Raw genomic sequence first — 13,221 nt, forward strand, 5'->3', positions numbered from 1 at the left:
AGCAGATAACCACATTTGAAAGCAATCATAAAACTGTAGCAAGGATTTAAAAGGGACAACTATGCAGCAAGGGGTATAATGAGTTATGAGACGTAATGTATCAAGCTATCTCTGTTTTTCTTTAGAATTTAGATAATTACAATTTATTTTAGATATAATGGTGCAATCTTGATTATCTGCCAATTTCAGTTATCCACCGGGGGCCCCTTCCATTGTGCCACATAAATGAGCTTCTGCTGTATCTACACTAGACGCTGCACTCAATGGAAACTTATTATTTGACCAATGTTTGGTTCCAAGTTAGCTCCTGAAAGCTGTCAGAAATAAATCAAGGAGGTGGGGTGTCACAGTGCTTTGGAGATTCATTGTTCTGTGCAACAGAAAGCTTGCTTCTGGTTTTAATGTTTGCTCTGAGCTGTATCACTGTGAGAAAGTGCCAAGCAGAGGCCAGGCCTGGAAGAGAGGGAAAACTGATGGGATTGCCAACCGAGGCCCCTTGTGAGCAGTTCCCAGCCGTCTGTTTCAGAGTGTCATTGGCAAATGCTGAGGTACAGGGTAATTCTCCATTGTCTTAGCTGGGAATGTATATGGTCTAGAAGACATATTGTGCATTTCAATGTGAGGAGATGCTTGTGCTAGGAAACACAGCCCTTTCCCATTTCAGGACCATCAATGTCAGTGTCAAACACGCTCAGGTAAGATTTAATGCAGTTGCATGAATGGGGTAGTTCATTTTATTGTTAGAGCACTGTGCCTTAACCCTGATCTCTGAAAACCAGCCTTCACAGCATTACTGTAACAGCACCACATATCATCTCCAACAATGCAGCGCTCCCCCAACACGGTATTGCAGTCTCAGTCTAGACAGTGAGTTGAAAGTTTTGATTTGGAGCTTGAACCTACAACCTTCTGATTTAGAGGTGAGAGTGCTACTACTGAGTTAGGCTTATACCTAGGCATACAAGGCAACCAATTTGACACACAGCAAAGCAAGGATCCACAAATAACCATGAAGTCAGTGACCAACATATCTGGAAGCTTGTTGGCCAGAACGTGAGAGAAACTTCCCTCTCTTTTCGAATGGTGTCTTGGGGTCTTTATCATGCACCTGAATAGGCAAAGGTTAAAAGAATCATCTTTGTGGACAGTCCTACCTTGGTCGATTATTTCACATCTGCTGCCAGCTGTTTATATGGTGTAACATTGGAAAATTGTTCACTTGTCATATTAATATTGAAAGCCATGAATTTCCTAGGATGAATGGATTTTCACAGTACAGTACAGACTGGAGATGGTCACCTTCTCCATGACATATTCATTGCTCTTCATGGGTCCTGGTAAACTAAATGGTTTTATTCTCTACTAGTTGTATGCTTGGCACAATGTTAAGAACTTTTGTCCTCCATTTATTTCCATTTATTTAGAAAATCACTCCTAATTTGCTCCCCATGAATGGTAACAAAGCAAAATGTGAGATTGTGACTCCCAACTAAAGCATGTGATTCTGTGTCGATTAATCCTTCCAAAAAAGAACTGGCCTACAGGCCTACCTTGTCCGTTAGGGCTCTCAGTCAGATACATATCCAATCCTACTTTTGAAGGCATTAAGATGAACAAGAACTTCCTTTTACTCAGCCAGGTATCTGACAGGGGAATGCATCATCCTGCTTAAGAGTATTCAGAGAAGTGAAGGAGAGCAGGACCCCTGATGGTCCATGTCTCCAGGGTAGTGGGTGAGGAAGAGGAGGTGGAGGCTAATGGCCTTGCCCCGTCATGCTTCCACTTTCCCAGAAATGGATTACAGCTGCACTTTGAGACATCCCCTTCTGAAGGTCTGAATAAGCCACGCTTCCCACCTTTGTTTCTGCTTACTTCTGCCATTGCGGAGTCCTGTAGCTCAGTGGTTAGAGCACTTGCCTTGAAAGCAAGAGACCTGGGTTCAATTCCCGGCAGGGCAAAACCTTGGGTACGTTTCCTTATTCCACACGCCTGATAGTAATCCCTCAAGAAAAAAAAACAATAATAAATTGGTCACTTCAATTCACGACTGTTTGTGGGATATTGCTGGGCGCAATTGGGTGCTGCATTTCGCCCACAAATATACAGTCAATTCACTTTGCATTATATCCTGTGAAGTGCTTTGAGACATCTAGAAGACATGAAAAGCGCTATATCAAATGCAGGATTATTATTGTTATTATTATTATTATTGTTGATGCTTCACCAAATACAAAACAACATTACATTTGTAAAGCATTGAACAGTCAGAGATTAGGACCTGAGTAGGACGGGGTGGTTGGGATCAGGGAGGGTGGAGGCGGAGGCAAAGAGGATAGGAGGGTGGCCGAAGGCACGGTCAAAGAGGAGAGTCTTGAGGTGTGCTTTGAAGGAGGCAAGGGAGGAAGTGAGGTGAAGGGAATGTGGGATGGAGTTCCAGAGGGTGGGGGCAAAGAGGCTGAAGGCCTAACTGCTGATGGTGGGGCAGACCAGGCAGGGGTCATGGAGCAGGCTGGAACCGGCTGAGGGGAGAAAGGGAGTGGACAGGTTGATAAGGGCTTTGCAGGTTGGAGAGATAGGAGGGGGCAAGGCCATGGAGGACATTGAAGATGAGGACAAGAACTTTGAGCTCCACTGGGCAGGGTGTGATGGGGCCACGGAGTCTGGTGCGGGGGAGGACACAAGCTGCAGAGTTCTGATGATCTGCAGCTTATGGTGGGAAGAGTTGGGAAGGCCAACAAGCAGTGCGTTGGCATAGTCGAGCCTGGATGTAATGGATGTGTGTTTGAGGGTTTCGACAGCCTGAGGGGTGAGGCAGTGGCGGAGTCGGGGAAAGTTGCAGAGGTGGGGAAAGTAGAGCGGATCATGGCACGGATATGGGGAAGAAAGGACAGTTGAGGGTCGAACAAGACGCCAAACTCCTAACTGGCTTGGTGAGATGGAGTGTACATCCGTGGATGCTGATGCTGCCAGTGCCGGAGGCATGGAGGTGCTGGAGTGAGCCAATCAGGAGGGCCTCGATCTTGCTGATGCTCAACTAGAGAAAATTGGCTCTCATCCAGGACTTGATGTCCGACAGGCAGTCTGTCAGGATGTCAGTGGTCCTGAGGTTGAGTGTGGTGGCAGAGAGATAGAGTTATCACTAAGAGGGAGCATGTACCGGTTGAAGTGGAGAGGACTGAGGACAGAGCCCTGAGGAACAACACACAAGACAGTGCGGGGGCTGGAGAAGAGACTGTTTGTGGAGACAAAATGGAGCTGTGAAAGATAAGATCTGAACCATTCAAGGACAGAATCTTGAGGGTTAAGGTGAGAGGAGAGGTGGTGGAGGAGGATAGAGTGGTCCACAGTGTCAAAGGCAACAGAGAAGTCCAGGAGGACGAGGAGACAGAGTGAGCCCTAGTTTGAGATGGACAGAATGTCATTTGTAAACTTGACCAGGGCCGTTTCCGGGAAACCCGATTGGAAGGGTTCATAAAGGGAGTGGCAGGAGAGGAAGGAGTGAAGCTGGGTAGCAACAACTCCTTCAACGATCTTGGAAAGGAAAGGGAGGTTGGAGATGGGGCAGTAGTTAGTGAGCAGAGATGGGTCCAGGGAAAGTTTTTTTTAAGATAGGGGATAGAGCTGTTTTTAGGGGGGTGGGAATGGTGCCATTTGACAGTTGATGAAGTCTGAGAGTAAAAGGCTGAGGAGGTGGAGCTGGGAGAGGGGTAGGGATGGGGTCGAGGGAGCAGGTGTTGGGCTTCATGTTACTCCATTGAGTCTGTTTCCTCCTTGGGGTACACTGATCTGAGAGGCGCTGTGCAGCTGTACTACTTGTTATAGAGATGGAAGACCCTGCTAGGGGCAGGGCCAGTGCTTTTGGAAGAAGAAAGATGCCATCAGTTACTGTTCCCCTTGCTCTTTTTCTCTTCTACCCTCCTCTGTCTCATTCGTAAAAAAACACAGATAATTAAGAGTGTATTTCAGATTTTATAAATACTGACACTCAGAAATGCTATATAATAAGTAGAGTAAATCTAGACCCAAATGAAATTCCCCTCCCCATGATTTTTGTGGTTCTGGGGCTAGTGGGGTGGGGGAGGGAGGGAGAGGAAATGTTAGCTGTGGAGGGAACAAGGTCAGGTTTTAATAGTGGGGGTGGAGATAGAGTCAATGCATATGGTACAAAGAATGGGTTAAATGGCCTTTTTGGATTCCACACATTCTTTTGAGATGTATTGATGTTTATAGGCACTGTATCAAATGCAAGAATTCCTACATCTTATATTCATAACTGATGATTTGATTTTTGTTGCCTTGTTTTGAAAAAAGGGACAGTGAGGGCAAGGAAGTGGAATAGTCTTGAGTTGGATACAATTTTCACATTTGCAAAAAAAAATGAAATGGTCCAGTTGTTGCATATCGGATCTGAAGTAACAGTTCACTGGCTGATAATTCGATGCAGTGAATTCTCAGAGTGCTGGGCAATAAAATTAACAGCAAGATACGTGGGTCAGGACAGCTCAGCTTAGTCATACTCTTAAATGTTCTGTCACCTTGGCCTTTCTCTACTTCATCTTTATTGTATTAACTGTTAGAAATGAATAGAAGAATATCTCCATGGTTGCCGTATCAGGTACATTTATAGCACTATTAATTCCGCATCATTAATCTCACTCTTACTGAGCCCACCTAAATGCTGTAGAAGCCTTGTGTTGAGCAGACAATGATGTTTGAATGGAGTTTCCGTCATTATTAACTTATATTCAACTAGCTGTACCCGTTGCAGCTTCACTTACAACCAAAGAATCCAATATGGAATGTAGATTGACACACAGACAGACATTTCATTTTTATCTATACTCATCTGGGAGGACTCCTGTGGGAGAACTCCTTTTAGGAGGACTCAGTGGGAGGACTCGTTGCTTTAAAAATATAATTTTGTTGTTGTTGGTCGCGGCTTAGCTCGTCTGTGTTCTTCATTTTGTTCCCGCCGCTTGGTTACGGGCGTGCTCTGTGCCACAGCGCCATGGTCAGCCGGCGCGGCCACCAGGTATAATGTAAATACATAGATGCCCTGTGACGCACAATGCCACAGCGCCACTTTGACTCGACAGCCACCAGATGTAACTGCAATGAAAAATGCAAAACTGAAAGGAACTCATGAATGATAGCAGATACCTGAAAACAAATATTCCCATGTCACTTTCAGATGCAAGACCTTTCTGATGAGGTATAAATCATGTCTCTACGTCAATGAGTTATTGAGATCCTTCTTGAAGCGCAGACAGATATTGTCGTTTTATTAGTATAGAAGATAAATAGAAGATAGAAGAAAATATACTTGGGTCCAATTCAGATTGACCAGGAGACAGATTTGATTGAATATATGAGTTATGTCTCCTCAGAACTCTTGGGATCTTTTACTTGTGTGTGACTGTGTTGTGACTGTTTTTGTCTGTGATTCTGTCGAAGAGAAAAATCTTCAGGCGTGACTTGAAGATGGTGAAGGAGGGCAGAGGGATAAAGAGTGTACCAGAATTTCGTGCCTGCACAGCGCTCACCTTGTTGTCACTCATACAGTAATTGTACAGAGCTACCTTGTCATTCACACAGTAATCATACAAAGTCACCTTGTCATTCATACAGTCACTCTCACTGCATCATGTTCCCATGCTGGAATCCCCTTGTGCTCTTGCGGAAATTCCCAGCACAGGAGCAGCACAGGGTCATTGAATAGCAGTGGCGGACTGCCAGCATTGGTACAAGCTAAGCTTGGCATTTGCATGGCAGGAGCGTCCTTGCATTCATGCAAATTCCTGTAGAGATCCTGAGGGCTTACAAGTCTTGACACTGCGGCCCTCCTGCATTTTATATTAACCTGCGTGAGAAACTGTCATTGCTCCTGGCTGTGCTGAGGGTGGCTGACATCCAGCTCTCTGGTGCCTTTGTGGTTTGCATGACCTAACATGCCCAGTTGAAAAGTGTCTGAGAAGCACGAGGAATAGACCAAAACAAGCCACTAATTGTCGGCTTAGCTTCAGAGAATCGGGTTGTGCCTGCTTTTGGAAACTTAAAAAGTAAAATGATCACAGAGGTTCATGGGCCATGTGGCTGATCCCTCTCAGGCACTCAATATCCCGTGCTCCTCCCAAAGTACAGGTGCTCTCAATTGCAGGACATCTGCAGAAGGGATCTGTGGTCCTGTTTCAATGCTGAGTGGAATTACAGAGATGTGCAGAACAGACCCTTACATAGTTTTTATGTTTTTATATGAATTTGCCTTTTTTATTGCTTTTTCCCTTTTTCCACATCGTAACGTCCATTCATCAAGTGTTCCGCAGCCTGTTGGACCTTTCACTTTAGAATCAGTAGTGCTGTTGATGTACTCCTTCGCTTGTGGCTTTGTATTTGCAGTCTCTGTGTTCCTCACTGTACCCTCAGTGATGACGCAGGCTGGTGACAGCGTCACAGAATCCAGTCAACATGGCCCTGTAACCACCTTCATTCACCCTGATAACCACACCCCAACTGTAGTGCCTCACTTGCCCTCTCCCTGGTATTATAGTTGATATTGGGGTACCCATTTATAATAATAAATAATAACTCTTGCTTTTGATATAGCCTCTATAAAATGGAAATATCTCAAGAGCGTCACTGTTAATTGCTATACTGTATAGTGACTGTATTTTTGTAAGTAAAAGAGGCAGTCAATTGTAACATAGCAATATCCCACAGCAGTGAAGTGAATTATCAATTTAGTCTAGAGGATTGTTGGCCAGGACAGTGGGATAAATACTTGTCTCTCTTCCAGTAGTGTCGTGGGATCTTTAACATCCACCTGAACAGGCCGACATGACCTTGGCTCATCCGAAGGATGGCACCTATGGCAATGCTCTCCCATCACTGCACTGGAGCATCAGACTACAATCTATGATTCCTAGACTATGATCTCAAGCTCTGATATGGAGCCTGAACCCACAACACTTTGACCCAGATGTTAAGAGTTCCAGGCATCACCTGGCTTGATGCCATTCCGGCCAAAGAGGTGGGGACACTGCCTGCTATTTGTCTGTTGCTAGTTCCATGGCCAGCAGGAAGAGTCATGACTAGTGAGGGTGTCTCGTCTCCTTTGTGCCTTTTTTTCCCAGGCTATGAGAAAGTGCAGCCTCCTTGTTGCACACCACAGTTCAGACTAAGATTTGAAGGAAGCGGGCAACAGCCTGCTTTTGCCCTCACACCATTGGACTCTGCTGCCCACCTTCGATCTTCACTTGCTTGAATTGTGTGAGCTGGATTGTGACCGACAATCATCTCATCCCCAAAACTGTCGCCAGTGAGTCTCCGATGGAAGGTCAGATTTGATTCAGTACTGCAGATGGCTCCCTCCTTGTCAACGTTTGCAGGGCTCTCTCCAGAGCTGGTTGTGAGTGGAATAAAATGAACGGCGTATTCTCCATGGAAACCGGCTGCTGTGTCCACATACTGTTGATTTAAAACACTCTGGCTTTGTGCTCACCTCCATTCCACCCTCGACTGCATCAAAAGCCTGACTGTTCCAAACCCATTCCTCACAGCCCTTTGCCAAATGACTCTTGCTTTGCTCTTTCATGTTGGGTGGGGGAAGGAGAGGCTGGGTGGTGGTGGGGGGGGATGGAGGAGGGAAGGGGGTTGGGGGGAGTGGTGGTGGGGGGAAGGGTTTTCTGATGCGGTTTGCGTTCCAGGGAATGTGTCCAGCTTTGCTGTGCTCCCAGCCTGCGGGGATTGGCTGATTCAGCGTTGCCATTGCCAGAATGCAAATGTCAGGCTTGTGATTAATTATTTATTGTTTCTGTTTGAATTTACAGCTTATTAATTAATGCCGAATTCAGATGGGACTTGCTGAGGTTGGGATTCCTTCCCAGTGATGCCCACATGACTGAAGCCTCTCAGCAGCTCATTACACTCTTGACCAAAATGCTTAGCATTCAGCAGCACCGCTTGACTGACAGATTCTTGTAAAATTGTTTTTTTAAGAGATTAGTGTTGGGTTGGGGGGGTTGCAAAGAGAATTTTTTTTCAATGGACGTCACAAAGCTGGATTTATGCAAAGATTTGACACTGAATCTCTCTAGGCTAATGCCTCTATTTTTGCTATTATTTTTTGTTCAAGTGGACACTAAAGACACTATTTGAAAGAAGAGTCCTCTGTATACTCCTCAGTAGAAAATTGTTCATTCATTTCATGATTGTTTTGTGGCTTTTTTTCCACTCAGTCTTTCAGATGTTCACCCTACCTGAAAGATGGTAAATTAGTGTGTGCAAATCTTTGTTCTCTCTCTCATTCTCTCTCCCCACCCGCACCCACACACGTAATTTCCATGCCAAGTTTTGAGCTCAGTTGTGCCACCATGGGAAGCCACTGAGTGTGGGCTGCATGTTCCAAGAATAACATTCACAGCATTTCTCAGCGAGGGACAGCTCTTTACAGAGATGGTGAGGATCAGGAAGCCAGGTGGGAAGGGAGGATGGGATGGGTTGGAGAGGTTAGGATGTTGATGTGATCAAGGCATAATAAAATGGATTGGTTATTCGAAGGATTTTGAATGCAAGTAGAGAAGGGTGAAAAGTGGACGAAAGTTTGAGAGAATAGGAAGATAGTGACCAGAAAGCTTAATCACCAATAGTGAGATGGAGGAGCTGAGAGACCTGCCTGGTAGCCACTTTCTACCAGCAATTTACATGGTAGCCACTGGCATTTCAGGAGCCTAGATCCAAGAATTGTAAATTGTGTTGTTTCCCTCATGGCCAGGAATGATGCAGGAAGACCTGAAAGAAAAGTGAGCAAGAAAAAGTTTCAGTGTCACATTTATGGAATCTCATCCCAATAATGCCCGCAAAATATACACAGTCACCCCAATTTACAGTATTTCCTGTGCAGGACTTTGAGACATCTTGATTAGATGATAAGGTGCTATATCAAATGAAAAGATTTTTATTTTAATTATTATATAATGTATTTAAAAGGGGGTGAGTTAGACTAGACCTGCCTCTCTAACCATTCTGTCACCTGCACGTTATAGAAGTTACCTGAAGCACTCTGAGAATGTTTGTTAAATTCTAATACTGCCTGCATTATAAACCTGGCGTTGTATAAAACCATGTGGTGCTTAATATCCTTTTAGGACTTAATATCATACCACACACGCCAAGGTCGTCTCCACAATTTTTTTTCATGTTTCCTGGCAAATAGTTTACAATCAACAACAGAGGGTGCTGGGAGCAAATTACCTGGATTTGCTCAGCTATCTGTGCATAAACTTCAGGATCAAATTTATAGCTAACATATTTAATTTGATTATGCTTTAATTTGATTTAATTTTTGCTTGATTCTTATTTAGTAGCCTCTTGCTTCAGGTTTCAACTCCATCAAGTCTCCTGACTTCTCTTTCAGGCTTAAACAACCAAATCTTGCTGTTTTGTTTGACCCTCAACAATGCTTTAAATCCCACATCTGGTCCATTCCTGAGATTCCACTTTTCTATCTCTAGAACATTGCTTACTTACCCCTCAGCTAGCCACTTTCTCTGCTCCTGAAATCCTCAATCATGCCTGTATTATCTGAAGAATTCACCTTTTCAATCCTCTCCTCATCAACCTTTGTAGCTCCACCCTCCATATACTCCAATCTATTCAATACCCTGTAACCTATATTCTCTTTTGTGTCAGGCAAACCCCCATCCTCAATAGGCACTATTGGCTCTTAGTATCTAAGTCTTTTAAAATCTTTGTCCAGACATTCAAATCCTTTCATAGTCTTGCCTCCTTAATATCTATAACAATCTCCTTCAGTCAATTCTCCTCACTCTGGTCTACTTCCACTCTGGTCTATTGCTTATTCCTCACTCCTTTGGTGGCTAATCCTTCAGACCCTCTTTGCCTTGCTTCCTTGCTCCTCTTAGAAGCAGGCAATTTGTGCTTAGCAATGTCCCATAAATAGTTATGAAATGAATATCTAATTTTATCTGAGGAATTGTTGGCCAGGACATTGGGAGGGACTCCCTTCTCTTTATGAATAGCGCTTTGGGATATTTAATGTCCACCTGGACAGTCAGACAGGATCTTGTCTCATCCAAAGGATGCCACCTCTGACAATGAAGCACATGCCCAAGACTGCATTGGAGTATCAGCATGGATTATATGGGTTCCAGGTCTCTACATTGGGATTGAACCCACAGCCTTCTGACTCAAAGGTAGGAATGCAAGATGAGGAAGGAATATTGATTAAGGACACTGGGGAAACCGTTTGCTGTTCTTTTTGGGTTCAATTCCAGGCAGGGCGAAACCTTGGGCAAGTTTCCTTACTCCACACGCCTAATAATAATCCCTCCAAAACAAAACAATAATAAATTGGTTATTCTCAATCCACGACTGTTTGTGGGACACTGCTGTGCGTAATTGGCTGCCGGGTTTCGCCCACAACTATAAGGTCAATTCACTTTACAGTCTATTCTGTAAAGCGCTTTGAGACGTTTAGAAGACGTGAAAAGTGCTATATCAAATGCAAGGATTATTATTATTAATAATTTTTAAAATAGGGTATTTGTAGTACACACCAAGCCGGGAGTTCAGTTTACCATCTCACATGAATATGCCACATCCATGCAATGCAGCACTGCCTGAGCAAATAAGCATTCACGTCTTAGTGTGCAGCGTGAACCTCCAAATTTCTAATTCAGAGTTGAGAGTGCTGCCAAGTGAGCCAAGCTGACACATCATAACTTATTACATAATTTGTTACACGCTCAGCATAGTAACTATATTTGGTGACTTCCTCCTATACCTTGGTGTCCATCAAACTCTCCTCTCACTACATTTGTTTTTTTCTCTTGTTTCTTATGGTGACTCCCGAAGAATGAAACAATCACATGCATCTGTAAACAAACATATCCCCACGATTTTAAAATCTGTCTTGAGTTAAAAGCTAATTTATCCACCGCAGGATATATACGTAAATGCCTGAGAACTGAGATGACTGCTGAATGCGATACGAAAATACGCCTGGGATTCAGCCATAACCACAAAACACGCACTCCAGTAAATTCTGTAAAGCGCTTTGAGATGTCCTCCCAATGTGAAAGATGTTATATCAAATGTAAAGATTATTATTAGCACCCTGCTGAGCTACAGGGATGGCAGTAATGTTGCACTGACTGGTTCTTTGAAAGGCATTCAGACTGTAGTTATGTCTCAGTGGCCAAAGTGTTATGTAAATCTCTAAATACTGTAGTCCTTGGGCAGGGGTTACCTAGTGGGTGTTTTTTCTCACCATTTGGAGCCCCACGGTGGGTCTAATAATGATTTGGACCTTACACCTTATTCATATCGAGGTATTCACATCGGAAGGATACCTTGGGACGTTTTTCCAATGTGAAAGTCACTATACAAATGTAATAATTATTAATTAATGATTTAATGTAATAATTAATTATTAATTAATTAATTATTAATGTAATAAGCACCTTGGGATGTCCTCCCGACATGAAAGGCGCTATACAAATGTAATCTTTTTGTTGTTGTTGTTGTAGTTTTGTTGTTGTTTTGTCGTATGCAAAGCCTTTTTCATTCTAATCCCAAAGGACAATTTCATTTAAGCATTTTGAGACATCCTTTGGACATGAAAGGTATTTTATTTTGTCAGCCGGGTGTCTTGACACATGGAGAACCCATCACCATACTTAAGAGTGTCTAAACCAAACTGCGAGTTCTATGCTTACCACACGGAAATTCCCATATATTGGAATGGAAATGTGCACTCTTGTCTACGAGGGACACATCCTGATTACCTAATTCTGGAGAGTTTTATAAATGTAAATAGTATTGTATTGAATCGTCACTAAAAGTGGAAAGTGCTCTTGTCATGGTAAGCTTTCCCACTTCTTGACTAATATTTCTCAATGGATGAATGGATGTACATGTTCCAAATTAAGAACTATGTGTTGAACAGTTTGTTGTAGGCAAACGCGACAGCTAAATTGCTTAAAGCAACATCTCAAAACATTATGAGGTGAATGGTCAATTAACCTAGAACATTAGGAGAAGCTTCCTTCCTCTTTCCAATAGTTTTATTGATTCTTTAACTTCCACCAAAAGAACAGGCAGGTGATTTAATGCCTCATCGAGTACTGTGCAAGAAATGTATGTTTCATGTGTTCAGTAAGTTTGCAAAGAATATTGGGAAATTCAAGCCTAATGCAAACTTCTCTTTCACAGGCCAGGTACTTTTATGTATAGCACTCAATATATAGTGATAATGAGGGGATAGTATATGTGATATTGAGGGGACAGTGTATAGTGATATGGAGGGAACGTTATATAGTGACATGGAGCTAGAAGCGAATGCTATACATTCTGCACTGCTTCAAATTGGAGCTGAAGACTAAACATCTCTTGGGTAAAAATTCCTTGGGCCATTATACATAGTGTGATTATAATAGGAAATTGCCTTTGTCCCGGAAATTGCTGTAGAAATTACAGTGAGCCTGTGATGCTCATTGAATCCACAAATCCTAAGCCTTCAGTACTGGGGCCAGTGCAGTGCTGCTGGAGCTGTTGTCCTTCAAATAAGATGGGTAACTGAAGTCCTGTCTGTTGTAGAGCTGGGATTGAAGGTACAATTCAAAGAGAGAAGAGTTTCTCCAGGGCTCTAGGTCAACAATGCTCTAGATGAATTGGTCATTGACCGTTATAAACATGACCATTTATAAGGCATTAAATGTTCTGAGATGGTACCCACGTGAAGGACCTATATAAATACAAGTTGTTGTTGTTATGATATTGCTCCACACAAATTGGCCTCTGTGCTTGCCTACAAATGCACAGGCACTACACTGGACAGCAATGCCCTGTCAAGTATTTCGAGAATGTTTTGTCATGATAGGAACTATATCATAGGCAAAGATTATTATTATTATTATTATTATTATTTGGGTTGTTGCTGGCTTTGAGTGGTAGAGTCCTGTCCTCCACTACAAGCACAGTGCAGCTTTGGCTGCATTTATTTCAACACCAATTCAAAACCTACAGCAACAAAACAAAAACACAGCATGATGGGAAGTGATTGTTTGCCTGAGGCTGGTGATCCCCATTAACTAAATGTCAATGAAAAACATTGCTGTATAATTTCAGTTCTACATTCAAATGAAACTTGCAATGTTCTAAAAGGGAAGAGGGGAGAGGGGGGGATGGGGTTAGGAAAAAGTA

General features: G+C 43.1%; 1 non-coding gene across 1 annotated transcript; it reads left to right on the plus strand.

Annotated features, from left to right (window-relative positions):
- Positions 1-1,886: 1,886 nt before the first annotated feature.
- On the plus strand, positions 1,887-1,958 carry trnas-uga. The gene has a single exon. It is a non-coding gene; the product is annotated as a tRNA-Ser (tRNA).
- The last annotated feature ends 11,263 nt before the right edge of the window (positions 1,959-13,221 follow it).

Source organism: Callorhinchus milii, unplaced genomic scaffold (assembly GCF_018977255.1).
Source record: "Callorhinchus milii isolate IMCB2004 unplaced genomic scaffold, IMCB_Cmil_1.0 Scaffold3, whole genome shotgun sequence".
Classification (NCBI taxonomy): domain Eukaryota; kingdom Metazoa; phylum Chordata; class Chondrichthyes; order Chimaeriformes; family Callorhinchidae; genus Callorhinchus; species Callorhinchus milii.